At 50.9% G+C, this 14,606-nt stretch overlaps 1 non-coding gene across 1 annotated transcript; it reads right to left on the bottom strand.

Annotated features, from left to right (window-relative positions):
- Window positions 1-13,341: 13,341 nt before the first annotated feature.
- On the bottom strand, window positions 13,342-13,423 carry trnas-aga. Its single transcript has one exon. It is a non-coding gene; the product is annotated as a tRNA-Ser (tRNA).
- Window positions 13,424-14,606: the final 1,183 nt, after the last annotated feature.

The raw sequence follows: 14,606 nt of genomic DNA, 5'->3' as shown, positions 1-14,606 counted from the left end.
GATCTGGATACCATTCAGGCTTGGGCTGATAGGTGGCAAGTAACATTCAAGAGCACAAGAGATAGGAGCAGGGGTACACCAAATGGCATGTTGAGCTTGCTTCACCATTCAATGCAATCATAGCTACCTTGGTCTTCAACTCTAATTTTCCAAGCACTCCACACATCCTTTGATTCCCTGACAGACCATAAAACTCTCTATCCCAGCATTAAAAATATTCAAAGATGAAGCATCCACAACCATTTGAGGTAGAGAATTCTAAAGGATCACGAACCTTTGAGTGAAGAAATTTCTCATCTCAGTCATAATTTATCATCCCCTTATCCCAAGACTGTGGCCTGTGGGTTTTAAATTCTCAGCAAGGTGAAACGACCTCTCAGTATGTACCCTGTCAAGCCCCTTCAGAATCTTGTATGTTTCAATGAGATCACCTCATTCTTCTAAACTGCTGAAAATATAAATCCAAATCACTCAGCCTCTCATCATAGGGCAACCCTCTCAGCCCAGGGACCATTCTAGTGAACCTTAGCTGTGCAGCTTCCAATGCAAGTATATCCTTTTTTAGATATGGAGAACAAAACTGCGCACACTATTTCAGATGTGTTCTCATTAAAGCCCCGTACAATCGTAGCAAGACTTCCCTACTTTTATACTCCAACTCCCTTGCAATAAAGGCCAACATATCATTTGCCTTTCTAATTGCTTCCTGTACCTGCATGCTTAACTTTGTATTCCTTGTATGAATGCACCCAGGTCCCTCTCAACATCAACATTTACAAGTTTAATACCTTCCAAAAAATATTCTGCTTTTTTATTCTTATGATTGAAGTGAATAATCTTACGTTTTCCTGCATTATGCTCCACCTGCCATTTTGTTGCCCGTTCACTTAATCTGTCTATATCGTTTTGCAGCCTTTGTGTCCTCCTCACAGTTTGCATTGCCACCTAGCTTTGTATCATCATCAAACTTAGTCACTTCATCCAAGTCATTAATATAGATTGTAAATAGCTGAGGCTCCAGCATTGACCCTCACAGCAGCCTGCCAATTTGAAAATGCCCCATTTTATTTCTTGTCTTAACCAATGCTCTATTGATAATATATTACCTCCCAACTCCATGGCCCCTTATCTTGCCTAGTAGCCTGTTGTGTGGCACCTTATCTAATGGCTATTGGAAATTCAAATATACTATATCTAATGGTCCCCTTTTATGTACCCTCCTAGTGCTATCCCCAAACATGATTTCCATTTTGTAAAACCATGTTGTCTTTGTCTGATCATACTATGCTTTTCAAAGTGCATTGTTAAGACTTCCTTAATAATGGATTGTAGCACTTTCCCAATGACTGATGTCAGGCGACCTGGTCTGTAGTTCACTGTTTTCTTTCTCCCTTCTCTTCTGAATAGCTTTCCTAACTTCCAACCTGCTGGGACTATTCCAGAATCTAGTGAGTTTTGGAAAATGATGACCAGCTCATCCACCATCTCTTGCAGTCTTGGGGATCTGTCAGTTTATAGTCCCTTAAATTTCTCCAGTACTTTTTCTCTGCTGATATTAATTACCTTAATTTCCTCACTTTTTGGCCTAGGCTTGTCCAACAGGTAGCCTGCAAGCCAGATTGTGGCTCCTGAAGCCATTCTGTGTAGCCCCCGGAGCCACTGTTCAAACTGCCAGTAAGACAGGTAATTGAAGTTGAAGATTCTGTAAGGAGCTGTGCCTCCAATGGCAGGCTGTTACTCTCCCGTGTTTACTGCTCAGCGTGAAATTGTCTGATTGGAGGAGCAACAATCACAGGTGTCGGTAAGTGTGCTGGGAGAGAGAGAAGGTGCTGCAGGGCCTGAGGCGGGGAGAAGGTGCTCAGGGGCCCAAAAGAGAGAGAGAGAGGCTGCAGGGGCTGGGTGGGAGGAGGTGCTGAGGGGTCCAGAGGAGAGAAGGAGCTGCCTGGCCCAGGGGGTGAGAGAGACAGAGAGAGGCTGCAGGGGCTGGGGAGAGAGGGTGTTGTGGTGCCTGTGCAGAGGAGATGCTGAGGGGCCTGGGGGAAGAGAAGGCACTGCCTGACCCAAGAAGAAAGAGGCTGCGGGGCCTGGAGATAGGGGTGGTGCAGCGGGGCCCAGGAAGTAAAGGTGATGTAGTGTCCAAGGGGTGAAGGTGTTGTGGGGCCCGGGGGAGAGAAAGCGCTGTGGGGTCTGGGGGAGAGAAAGCGCTGTGGGGTCTTGGGGGTAGAAGATACTGCCTGGCCCAGGGAGAGAGAGGGAGAGGCTGCAGAGCCCGGGGGAGGGAAGATGCCATGGGGCCCGGGGAGGGAAGGTGCAGCCGGGCCTAGGGAGACAGAGAGGCTGTCAAGGTGGGGAGAGAGGCAGCAGGGCCTGGGTTGGGTTGAAGAGACTCATGGCCGGGAGTGTGTGAGAGCACGAGGAAGAGAGCACATGCAAAATAAAGTGTGTGGAACTTTCTGTGCCTGTTAGTGTTGGGCATGTTCGGCGGCATGAGCGGTAAGTATGGCAAGAAGGCCAGAATTCGGTTTCACAATGTCGTGGATCTAGTTTGCGACTGTCTGCTCAGCTCGCCAACGGTGGGCCACGTTTCCCACCATCGGATGTCTGGAACCTCATTGTAATAGATCATATTATTAGGCCAGCCCATCAGAATCAAACTCCCCCCACTACTGGATTACTCCCCTCGTTGGCAGGAAAATATGCCAATGTAGAACACACCTTGACGTGTGACGTACAGAAGTAGCGACTTAGCGTTAGGGCTTGCACACATCACGGGTATCTGAGGAGCAGAAGATGCTGGAACCTGACAGCAAAGGGACCCTGGAGGAACATCCATGGCATGCTGGGTGGATTCTCATGGACATGGCTCTGCTGTAAAACAGCTCACGGAAGTTGGAAAGTCACCGTTGAGGGACTGTTAACAACAGATGATGGTCAAGTGAGTGGAGAGGAAGATCCAGCTGTGTTTGGGAATGGAAGATGTACCGGGGGGGTGGAAGAGGAAGGCCTAGGATCGGCAGGGAGAGGTAAAGGGAAGAACGAAAGGTGTCGGCGGGGAGGAGGTTGGGTTGTGGGGATCGAAGGTGACTGAAGGAAAGGAGGTTGGGGGGAGCAAAGGTGTCTGGGTGGGAGGTTGGGTGGGTGGGGCAAAGTTGTCTCGGGGGAGTGAAGATGTCTGGGAGAGAAGTTTGGGTTGGGGGAGCGAAGCTGTCTGGGCAGGAGCGCAGGTGTATAGGGGGAGCACGTTGGGGAGACTGAAAGGTGGTGGGAGGGGAGGAGGTTGTGGGGGGAGTTTGGATGGGGGGAGCAAAGCTGTTTTGGGGGTAGGCGTTTGGGTGGGAGCGATGGTGTCTGGTGGGGAGCGAATGTGTCTGGGTAGGGAAGAAGTTGGGGGGGCGAAGGTCTCTTGGGGGGGAGGAGGTTGGGCATTGAAGGTGTCTTGGGTGGAGTTTGGGTAGGGGGAGAGAAGCTGTTTGGGGGTGAGTGAAGGTGTCTCAGGGAAGGAGGTTGGGGGGAGCCAAAGTGTCTGGGGGGGAATGCAGGTGTATGGGGGGAGGAAGTTGGGGAGATCGAAGGTGTCTGGAGGGGAGGCAGTTGAGGGGAAGCGAAGGTCTCTGGGGGGGGGGGGTGGTTGAGTGGGTGGGGGGAGGGAAGGTGTCAGGGGGGAGCGAAGGTGTCTGGGGAAAGAATTTGGAGGGGGGAGCAAAGCTGTCTGGCCGGGAGCGCAGGTGGAAAGGGGAAGGACTTTGGGGAGACCAAAGATGTCTGAAGGGGAGGAGGTTGTGGGGGAGCGAAGGTGTCTTGGGGGGGGAGTTTGGGTGGGGGGAGCGAAGCTATTTTGGGAGGTAGAAGGTTGGATGGGAGCGATGGTGTCTGTTGGGAGCAAGTATGTCTGGGCAGGGAGGAGATTGGTGAGGGTGAAGGTCTCTTTGGAGGTTGGGCATTGAAGGTATCTGCGGGGACCGATGGTGTCTTGGGGTGAGTTTGGGTAGGCAGAGAGAAGCTGTGTGGGGGTGAGTGAAGGTGTCTAGGGGCGGTGCGAAGGTGTTGGGGGGAGGGAAGGTATCTGGGTGAGAGGAGGTTGGGGGGAGTGAAGATGTCTAGGGGGGTGGAGGTTGGGTGGAGAGAGTGAAGGTGTGTGGGGAGGTGGAGGTTGGGTGGAGGCAGCGAAGGTGGCTGGGGGGGTAGATGGGTAGGGGCAGTGAAGGTGTCGGGGGGGAGGAGTTTGGGTAGAGCGATGGTATCTCGAGGGGAACGGAAGTGTCTGGTTGGCGGTTGGGGAGCGAAGGTGTCTCGGGGGGGAGGAGGTTGAGATGGAGCGAAGGTAGTTGTGGGGGAGCACAGGTGTCTTGCGGAGAGAACGTTGGTGAGAGCGAAGGTTTCGGGGGGGGTAGGAGCTTGTTAGGGGGTGGAGCGAAGCTGTCTGGGTGGGAGCACAGGTGTATGGCAGGAGGACGTTGGGGAAACCGAAGGTGTCTGGGGGTCAGGGGGAGCGAAGGTGCCTTGGGGGGGAGCGACGATGTCTGAGGGGGGAGGAGGTTGGGGGGAGCGAAGGTGTCGGGGGGGAGCGAAGTTGGTTGGTGGGGGGGAGCGAAGTTGTCTGGGGGTGGGGGGAGGTTGTTGGGGAGTGAAGGTGTCTGGGGGGCGGTTGGGTGGGAGCGAAGGTGTCTGGGGGGGAAGGTTAGGGGGAGTGAATGTGCCTGGTGTGGAGCAAAGCTGTCAGGGGGAAGGAGATTGGGGGGACTGAAGGTGTGTTCGGGAAGGAGGTTGGGTGGGGGGTGCAAAGGTGTCTGGGGGAAGAAGGTTGTGCGGGGAGTGAAGGTGTCGGGGAGGAGGGTTGGGGGGAGTGAAGGTGTCTGGGGGGAGGAGGTTGGGGGGGAGCGAAGGTTTCTGGTGGGAGGAGGTTGAGTAGGGCGGGGTGGAGTGAAGGTGTCTTGGGGGAGGAAGTTGGTTGGGGGGAGTCAATGTATCTGCAGGGGGAGGAGGTTGGGAGGCGCCAAAGTGCCTGTGGGGAATGAGGTTTCGGGAGCGAGGGTGAATGGGGAGGAGGTTTGGGTGGAGCGAATGTATCTCTGAGGGTGGAAGCTGGGGGGTGTGAATGTGTCTGGGGGTCTAGTGAAGGTGTCTAGGGGGGTGAGGTTGGGAGGGGGGGCGAAGATGTCTTTGGAGGGTGTGGGATTGTGAGGGAGCAACCGTGTTTGGGGGGGGTGGAGGTTTGGGGGGAGCGAATGTGCCTGTGGGAGTGGAGGTTGGAAGGGGGGAAGTGAAAATGTTTGTGGGGGGAGGGGGTTGGGGGGGCAGTAAAGGTGTCAGGGAGGAACAAAGGTGTCTGTTGGGGGGAGTGAAGATGTCTTGGTGGGAGGAGGTTAGGGGGAATGAAGGTTTCTGGGAGTGATAAGGTTTGGGGGCAGCCAAGTTGTCCAGGAGGTGGAGGAGGTTGGGGGGGATCGAAGGTGTCTTGGGGGGACGAGATTAGGGAGGAGGTTGGGTGGGCGAATGAAGGTGGTGGGAGGAGGTTGTGGGGGAGTGAAGGTGTCTTGAGGGGGGAAGGTTGGGTGGGGGGAGTGAAGGTATCTGGGGAGGGAACGAAGCTTGGGGGTCAGGTTGGTAAGGCAGAGCGAAGGTGTCTGGGGGGACTAAAGGTGTCAGGGTGGGGAGGAGGTTGGGGAAGAGCGAAGGTGTCTATGGTGGGGGGGAAGGTTGGAAGGGCGAGCGAAGGTGTTTGGGGAGGAGCAAAGATGTCTGAGGGGCAGGAGGTTGGGGGTAGCGAAGGTATCTGGGGAGGGGATGAGATTGGGGAGGAGGTTGGGGGGTGCTGAAGGTGTCTTGAGGGGGGAACGAAGGTGTTTGGGAGGCAGCGAAGGTGTCTGGGGGGCAGGAGGTTGCGGGAGATTGAATATGTCTCGGGGAGATGAGATTGGCGAGGAGGTTGGGTGGGGGGCCTGAAGGTGCCTGGTGGGAGGAGGTTGTGGGGAAGCGAAGGTCTCTTAGGGGGGCAGGTTGGGTAGGGGGAGCGAAGGTGTCTGGAGGGGACTGAACGTGTCTGGGAGAGAGGAGATTGGGGAAGAGCGAAGATGTCTGGTGGGGGCGAGGTTGGGTGGGGGGTGGCGAAGTTGTCTGGGGGTGAGGAGGTTGGGCAGGGGTGAGCCATGGTATCTGGGGGAGGAGGTTGAGTACGGGGGAGTGAAGGTGTCTGGGGGGAAGGAGGTTATTGGGGGGAGGAGGTTGGGGGGGTGGAGATGTCTGGTTGGGGGAGGTTGGTTGGGGGGAACTAAGGTGTCTGGCGGGGAGGGAAGGTGTCTTGTGGGGGAGGAGGTAAGGGAAGGCAAAGATGTCTGAGGGGAGGAGGAGGTTGGGGAGGGGGGGAACCGAAGGTGTCTTGTGGGGCAGGAGGTTGGGGGGGAGCAAAGTTGTCTGGGGGGACCAAAGGTGTCCAGGGGGAGGAGTTTGGGTTGGGGGAGTGAAGGTGTCTGACGGGAAATTTGTGTGGGGGGAGCAAAGTTGTCTGGGGGCGGATGTGGTTGGAGGGGGTAGTGAAGGTTTCTGGTGGGGGGAGGTTGGTTCGGTGGGGCGAGCAAAGTGTCTGGGGAGAGGTGATTGAAGGGAGCGAAGGTGTCTTGGGGCAGATGTGGTTGTGGGGGGTAACAGAGGTTTCTGGTGGGGGGAGGTTGGTTGGGTGGAGGGAGCAAAGGTGTCTGGGAGGGCAGGAGGTTGAGGGGGAGCGAAGGTATATGGAGGGGACGGGATTGGGCAGGAGGTTGAGTAGGGGGACTGGAGATATCTGATGGGAGGAGGTTGTGGGGGAGTGAAGGTGTCTGGTGGGGCCAAGGTTGGGTGACGGGGGGGAGGAGGTTGGGGGGAGTTTGGGTGGGGGGAGTGAAAGTTTCCAGTGGGGGAGGAGGTTGAGGCGGCAGCAGAGGTGTCAGGGTTGGGGGGGGGGGGTGGGGGGCGGAGTTCGGGTGGAGGGGAATGAAAGTTTTGGGGCAGGACCAGTGGTGTCGGGGAGCTGGGGGGAAGGCTGCAGGAAAGTGTAATTGGTCAGAGGGCTGACGGACTAAGAGTGGAGGAAAGAGTCAGTGGGGGAGGCACGGAAGTTGTAAGGGTGATGAAAGAAGTAAGGGCGTCTGAAGGATTCCGGGGTGGAGGCTGGCTTAGGCAAGGACTAATTTGGTAGGGGGGTGTGGGGAGTCTAAGGGTGGGGAAGGGGTTCCATGTGGGTGGAAGGGGACTGGAGGGGGAGACGTCCACATGGACCTGCGAGGGAGGGCCCTGAAGAGTTTATGAATGCCTCCTGGCGAGCGAGCTAAGGGTTGACATGGTCTGAAGGAATGGTGAGAATGACCGAGGGCAGAGTGAGGTGGGAGGGTGGGGGTTCAGCAGTAGCAGTAGAAGGGACAGCGAGGGTGGTTGATGGTAACTCAGAGGCAGACATGGACCCTGAGGGTGGGAAGGAGGAGTTCAGGGAGATGAATGTGGATGGGAGTGGGATTTTTGGGAAGGAAGGGAACGTGCATGTTCACCTGGACATCCCCAGGAAGGAAAAGGGTTGTGGCTGGTAGGTCACGGAGGGGAGTTGGAAGGTGATGACGGGGTGGGGTGGGGGGCGGGGGGGGTGTGGTGGTGGGGGTGGGGGAGTCAACAGTGTTGGGGGAAAGGAAATGGGTGACTCGGGAAGGGAAAGGACAGGGCAGTGCATGAAATACTGTCTCACCACCCTGCTGTCTAAATCGAAAGTGAAAGAAGATTCGTGCTGGGCGAGATCAGATGCTGCATGGGTGTGCGATCAGTGGGTGAGTGGGGAAGCAGGTCAGCTCAGATGGACAACTGAAAGCGAACTCCAGCAGGCAGCACTGAAAATGCTCAGGGCAGTGAGATGAGTGTGATATGTGAAGGATCCACATGAATGGGAGAGTGCTTGCACGAGGCTCCAAAAGGCCCTGCCACACATACACATTTCTCCCTTCAGAATCACTCACTGGCCAGCTGCTCCCTCTGCGGTGACAAAGGATGAGGTTGAGGGGCTCACAGGCAAGGGGGACTCGGAGGGAGAGGACAGTCTCTGAGATTCCTGAGTGGATGACCCAGAGGTGTCCAGCTGATGCTCCTCCTCCCTTCGGGTGCCTAGGGACCCCAGCCTGACTCCTTGAAGGGAAGGAGCACCTGGAGTGATGTCGAGGTGCCCTGCTTCTCTCTTGCAATGCCACTGCAGGAACTCACCCATGGGTACTGCGATGGAGTGGAGGTCTGTGCGCATCTCCATGTTCTGCTGGACCAGGGTCTCCATGGCATCTGCCATCCTCCCCATGTGGACACCACTTCATCAGAGAGCACGCAGACTCGCGAGCCACTCTGTTGATGGCTTCCAACAGCGCTGTGTGATGTTCCCACACCTTCTGCTGTCTCTCCAGAATGAGTTCAAAGGCCAAATCTACAGGCTTGTCATTTGATTTGGACCTCACAGACGCCTCCTCCCAGCACTCCTCCAAGTGCCGAGGATCTCAGCTGCCTCCTGCTGCTGCAGACACGCATCCGTACAGTGACCGCCGGATTGTGAACCCGAGCCTGCTTTGTACAGAATCGACGCCTGCTGTGGTACCGTCCGTGGTCATTAACCTATCAAATTTAGCATCCAGTCTTATACATGAATAATGGCTGTAGAGTTCAGGACAGAGAAGGACAGTAGTTGTAGACCTGCAGCCCCATTGAGAAGGCAAAAGCTTCAAGGAAGGAGCAGAGGGGAAAAAATCATTCAGGAAAGCAGTAATGCTCTCAAAACCTGAATGTAAGTTGATGGACAACTGCTCTGAAATGAGAATCCACAAAACTTGGTTATTTAATATCCCCATTGGGTTTCATGTTTATGTCAGTATTATCCCACGTTGGGTGTGTGGCAGCATGGTTCTTAGAACATTTCTCAGATTTTAATCGTTTGTCCAGAGATCTCAAAAACCATTAAAAAATGTTAATACCTTCTGACTTATATTATTAAATTAATGATGAATAGAGTTCCCATGGAATGGATCCTTCCCATTTACTGACATTATTTCGAGTCTGCATTGTTATATTATATCTCATTAAGAGATTTCTCCCCTTCACTCCCACTCCCATTGTATAGAATTCCGATTTACTAAATCTCACTCAGTCAATCTCATTGTGCCAATGGACCCAAGCTTCTCATTGACTCCCATTCAGTACATTCCCATTGGATCAATCTCTACTCTAGTTCCACCTGACCTGAAAATTGTTGCAAGTGTTACATCTCCCAGTCTACCCTTCTCCTGACAATCTATGCTTTTAGAATGCAAGTTGGGCACCCCCTCATCAACGCAAGTGGATTTATCTCATCTCTCCTGTTCCTTTCAATACTGTTGCTGTTTGCACACAAGGGGGCATGGTCTTTCACTCAGGTTTTGAATAACAATGGTTACTGGAAACATTTTGAAAAGGTCACAGCTACAATCATTTGTAGTTTCCCCTCATTTCCTGCTTTGTTAAAGAAGCACCTGAGCAATTGTCAAATAACCAAGTGGATAACCTGCTTCACATACTGTCGCTACATAGGAAGGGGAGACCAGATTAAAAGACCCACTCTTTATAAAGACCATATTTCATTAGAAAGAAAGGCTTGCATTTATATAGCGCTTTACACCATCAACAAATGTCTAAAAGTGCTATATAGCCAATGAAGTATTTGTGACGTGTGGTCACTTCTAATGTAGGAAGTGTTTGTAATGTAGCTGCCAATTTTACCCACAGCAAACTCCCACAAACAGCAACATGATAATGACTAGATAATCTGTTCTTTTGTGATTGTTGCGACTGGGTGAGGATGGATTTTTGGACTCCCCCTTTCTTTCCTTCTCCTCGATTGATTGTAACGGGGTTTTTGTAATTTAAAAGGACGAAGGTATTAATTCAGTGTCTGTACTTAACCATTTAAGTGCTAATTGCGAAGAACTTTGTCTGATAGGCTTTCTTGAATTTAACCAAAAAGGGATTCATTTTTATTGTGCTTAAGAACCCACCCAGATAAAGCTATAAAGACATTTAAAAAGTTAAACCCATGTCCTGACCTCTGCAACACATACATACACATAAGCATACAAAATTACAAGTTGTATAGTAGAGGTTACTTTTGGCCAGATTAAGGTTCAATGATAAAAGGCAAAAAAATAGAGTTCACTGTTTATGAATCCTTCGCTGGTGTTCATGGCTGAGGCAGTTTTTTTCATGGTGGTCTTGAAATTCCAGTGGAGTTGAGGCCGATGTAAACTGCAATGCCTGGAGCCAGTCTGTTTGAAACCATAATCTGTCTTTTCCAAAAGTTAATGCTATTGTACCTGAGGTTCCTTTCTATCTCTGTGATGGATTCAAAAATATATCAGAGGTAAGGTCTTGAACTTGAGAACAGCAGGGAGAGAGAGAGAGATCATGAGTGAAATCATCCCTAAGTGCAGTAGCAGGTGGGTAAAACGTTGGCCGCAATGGTGGCTTTTCACGCTATATTGTCCCAAACCCCTGCATTAATTATGCATCCTCAGGAAACACACTGTTTCCATGGCGGGCAGGCTCTTATTCTCCATCATTTTGCAGTTTTATCACGCCGGGTGCCATACTTAAAGTGCAGCTGCATGCATAGCTCTCAGTGCTTCCAGCCCATGGCTGCAGTGAAGAAGACATGGCCCTAAGAGGCAAGAAAACTGCAGCCCCCAGGTTCAATGACATTCCCTTCAGCACATTTTGGACACAGTGGAAGCTCGCAGTGATGTCCTCTACCCCTGCACAGGCTGCAGGATGGGCAGCAACATCAGCAATCTGGCTTGGGAGGCACTGGCAGTGGTGGTCAGTGTCAACACCCTGCAAAAGAAGACAGCTACCCAGTGCCGCAAGAGGATGAATGATCTCCATTCCGCCAGGGTAAGTCATTCTTCTCATCACTCTCAACTCTCACAAACCCATCAAACATCCACAGGGCCCTTGCTCATTGCCAGTTCAAGGGACATTGCCATTCACTCTCTCACACACACCTTCATTGTCCTCATCCCGTCCACGGGACAACTCATCACCCATACATGCCAGGCATACTTATCATCTGGCCTGGCAGGCATCCTGCTTTTCCTTTCTCCATCTCTATTCATGCAGGACAAGATGGCACACAACAAGTGAGAGAGGTTGCAGATCGATGGAGGAATGCCTGACATCAAGGTCCTCATGGCTGGCGAGGATCTGGACCATTCCTGTGCTGACAGTGAAGTCAGGGGTGCTCTACCAAGTGAGGATCCAGCAGCAACAACCATGCTGTGAGTGATGTGTCCTGTTTCACAGGCCACTGCCATACACTAATTATCTCCCCTTGCCTTCGTAGGCACATCTGCCAGTTGACAGAGTCCATGACCCTGGGCCTCCAAACAAGCCCTGAAGAAACCTATGAAGAGGAATCTGAAGGCACCCTCTCTGAAGACCCGTCACAGCGCTCACCCACACCCTCCACCAGCGCAGAGACATACACCTCGGTGGGACCTAGCTTTAGAGTAGCCTCGGGATTGCAATCTGGTGAGCACATCGTACTGTCTGATCCACAGTAGGCAGAGGCAGTGACTTCCCAGGTTCCCAGCACTCAGAGGATGGCTAGAGGCCAGAAATCTGCTGAGAATGAGTCAGATGACGAGCCTCTGGACTCGGTCATGTCACAGTTGCTGGAGCTGCAAAGACAAGCTCAGGAACATCAGGAAGGGATGTCTGCTGCACTCTTCAGATTGCAAAGCACGAGAGAGGAGTCCATCCGTCTTCAGGCTAAGTTGATAGTACCAGCATGCCAACGCATTGAGGTCAACACTGGTAGGATGGGACTGCCATAGAGACATTGGTCCAGGACGTCACTCCTGCATTGCTGCGAAGGCTGAACTCCATTGCTGATGCCATAGTTGGCCTCCAACAGTGTGTACATTAGAAGTATGTGGGGCAGCCTGATCTCACTCCAGCTACCCATACTTCTCAAGAATTCGGTCAAGGGCCCTCGGGCACCCATTGGGAGGAGGATCAGCAGGTGTACTCCCCTGGGGCCATCCATCCAGGTGACTCTGGAAGTGTCCGGCCCATCTGAATCCCCTCTTCCTGTGACCTCAGCAGCTCCAGTTCACAGACCGAGGAGGGTGCCACTGCCACACACAGGACGCTGAAAGCAGGCCGTGGCCCTCCAGCTCTCGGCCCTCCAGAGGACGCCCGCCAAGGTCATCACAGATAGGGTGTAGCAGTCAGTAGACTGCCTCCACCTCGGCTCTGGACATCTGGGGAGCACCAAGACGTAGCGGCAGGGTTAAGAAAGTTAAGATGTAACTCTTTTGAGTTAAAACAATTAAACTAAATTAACAAAATTAGGATAAATCAAGCACAGCCCATAATTCAGGTCAGCTGTAATACTAAGAACAAAGTTTAAAGGAAACTTATAAACTTTAAACCAAAATGTGATTAAGGGGGTCAGTAAAGCACCCCAGTCCCCGCAGTGCCCACCGAGCATGGAAGGCCTCGAGAGTGCCGGCAGAAAAGTTAACATGTAACTCTTTCGAGCACAAACCCGTTTCCATCTGTTTTTCAGATGAAGTTACATTGTTTCATAGTTTGCCATTGTGAGATTTGAACTCTTGATACTCTTTTGAGTAAACCTGTTTCCATCTGTTTCAGATGAAGTTACATTGTTTCATAGTTTGCCATTGTGAGATTTGAACTCTTGATACTCTTTTGAGTAAACCTGTTTCCATCTGTTTCAGATGAAGTTACATTGTTTCATAGTTTGCCATTGTGAGATTTGAACTCTTGATCTGGGGGTTACAAACCCAGTACCATAACCACTTGGCTATTTAGGCCAAGCAAAGTTAAGATGTAACTCTTTCAAGTACAAACATGTTTCCATCTGTTTCAGATGAGGTTATATTGTTTCATAGTTTGCCATTGTGAGATTTGAACTCTTGATCTTGGGGTTACAAACCCAGTACCATAACCACTTGGCTATTTAGGCCAAGCAAAGTTAAGATGTAACTCTTTCAAGTACAAACACGTTTCCATCTGTTCCTATTCAGATGAAGTTACATTGTTTCATAGTTTGCCATTTTGAGATTTGAACTCTTGATCTTGGGGTTACAAGCCCAGTACCACAACCACTTGGCTATTTAGGCCAAGCAAAGTTAAGATGTAACTCTTTCGAGTACAAACCTGTTTCCATCTGTTTCAGATGAAGTTACATTGTTTCATAGTTTGCCATTGTGAGATTTGAACACTTGATCTTGGGGTTGCAAACCCAGTACCATAACCACTTGGCTATTTAGGCCAAGCCAAATTATTGAGAAACGTACTCAGCAGGATTCGAACCTGCACGGGGTAACCCCAATGGATTTCTAATCCATCGCCTTAACCACTCGGCCACAACTACAGAAGCTAAAATGTTGCTGTCTGTAACTCTTTCGAGTACAAACCCATTTCCATCTGTTTCAGATGAAGTTACATTGTTTCATAGTTTGCCATTGTGAGATTTGAACTCTTGATCTTGGGGTTACAAACCCAGTACCATAACCACTTGGCTATTTAGGCCAAGCCCATATAAGTTAGATCACCTGAACGCTTGACAGTGATGTAATTAGAACCCACGTCTCCATAGAGACTGGAACCTTAATCCAGCATCTTAGACCACTCGGCCACACTACCACGGAACCTTAAAATCCAAGTTAGAACTGGGATCAAATCCTGCGCTGTTGCCATGATTCTGAACCACATGCTAGCTGTCTAGCCAACAGAGCTAACCAGCTCCCCTGGTTTTTAAGATGTAACTCTTTCGAGTACAAACCCGTTTCCATCTGTTTCAGATGAAGTTACATTGCTTCATAGTTTGCCATTGTGAGATTTGAACTCTTGATCTTGGGGTTACAAACCCAGTACCATAACCACTTGGCTATTTAGGCCAAGCTGGAAGGGAGTAGTAACTCTTTCGAGTACAAACCCGTTCCCATCTGTTTCAGATGAAGTTACATTGTTTCATAGTTTGCCATTGTGAAATTTGAACTCTTGATCTTAGGGTTACAAGCCCAGTACCATAACCACTTGGCCATTTAGGCCAAGCTGGAAGGGAGTAGTAACTCTTTCGCGTATAAACCCATTTCCATCTGTTTCAGATGAAGTTACATTGTTTCATAGCTTGCCATTGTGAGATTTGAACTCTTGATCTGGGGGTTACAAACCCAGTACCATAACCACTTGGCTATTTAGGCCAAGCAAAGTTAAGATGTAACTCTTTCAAGTACAAACATGTTTCCATCTGTTTCAGATGAGGTTATATTGTTTCATAGTTTGCCATTGTGAGATTTGAACTCTTGATCTTGGGGTTACAAACCCAGTACCATAACCACTTGGCTATTTAGGCCAAGCAAAGTTAAGATGTAACTCTTTCAAGTACAAACACGTTTCCATCTGTTCCTATTCAGATGAAGTTACATTGTTTCATAGTTTGCCATTGTGAGATTTGAACTCTTGATCTTAGGGTTACAAACCCAGTACCATAACCACTTGGCTATTTAGGCCAAGCAGAATTACAATGCCAACAGTTCCCTGTGATGCCTGTA

This window comes from Carcharodon carcharias, chromosome 10, assembly GCF_017639515.1.
Source record: "Carcharodon carcharias isolate sCarCar2 chromosome 10, sCarCar2.pri, whole genome shotgun sequence".
Lineage (NCBI taxonomy): Eukaryota > Metazoa > Chordata > Chondrichthyes > Lamniformes > Lamnidae > Carcharodon > Carcharodon carcharias.
Note: the sequence above shows the minus strand (reverse complement) of the source record. Positions and strands in the feature narration are given on the sequence as shown.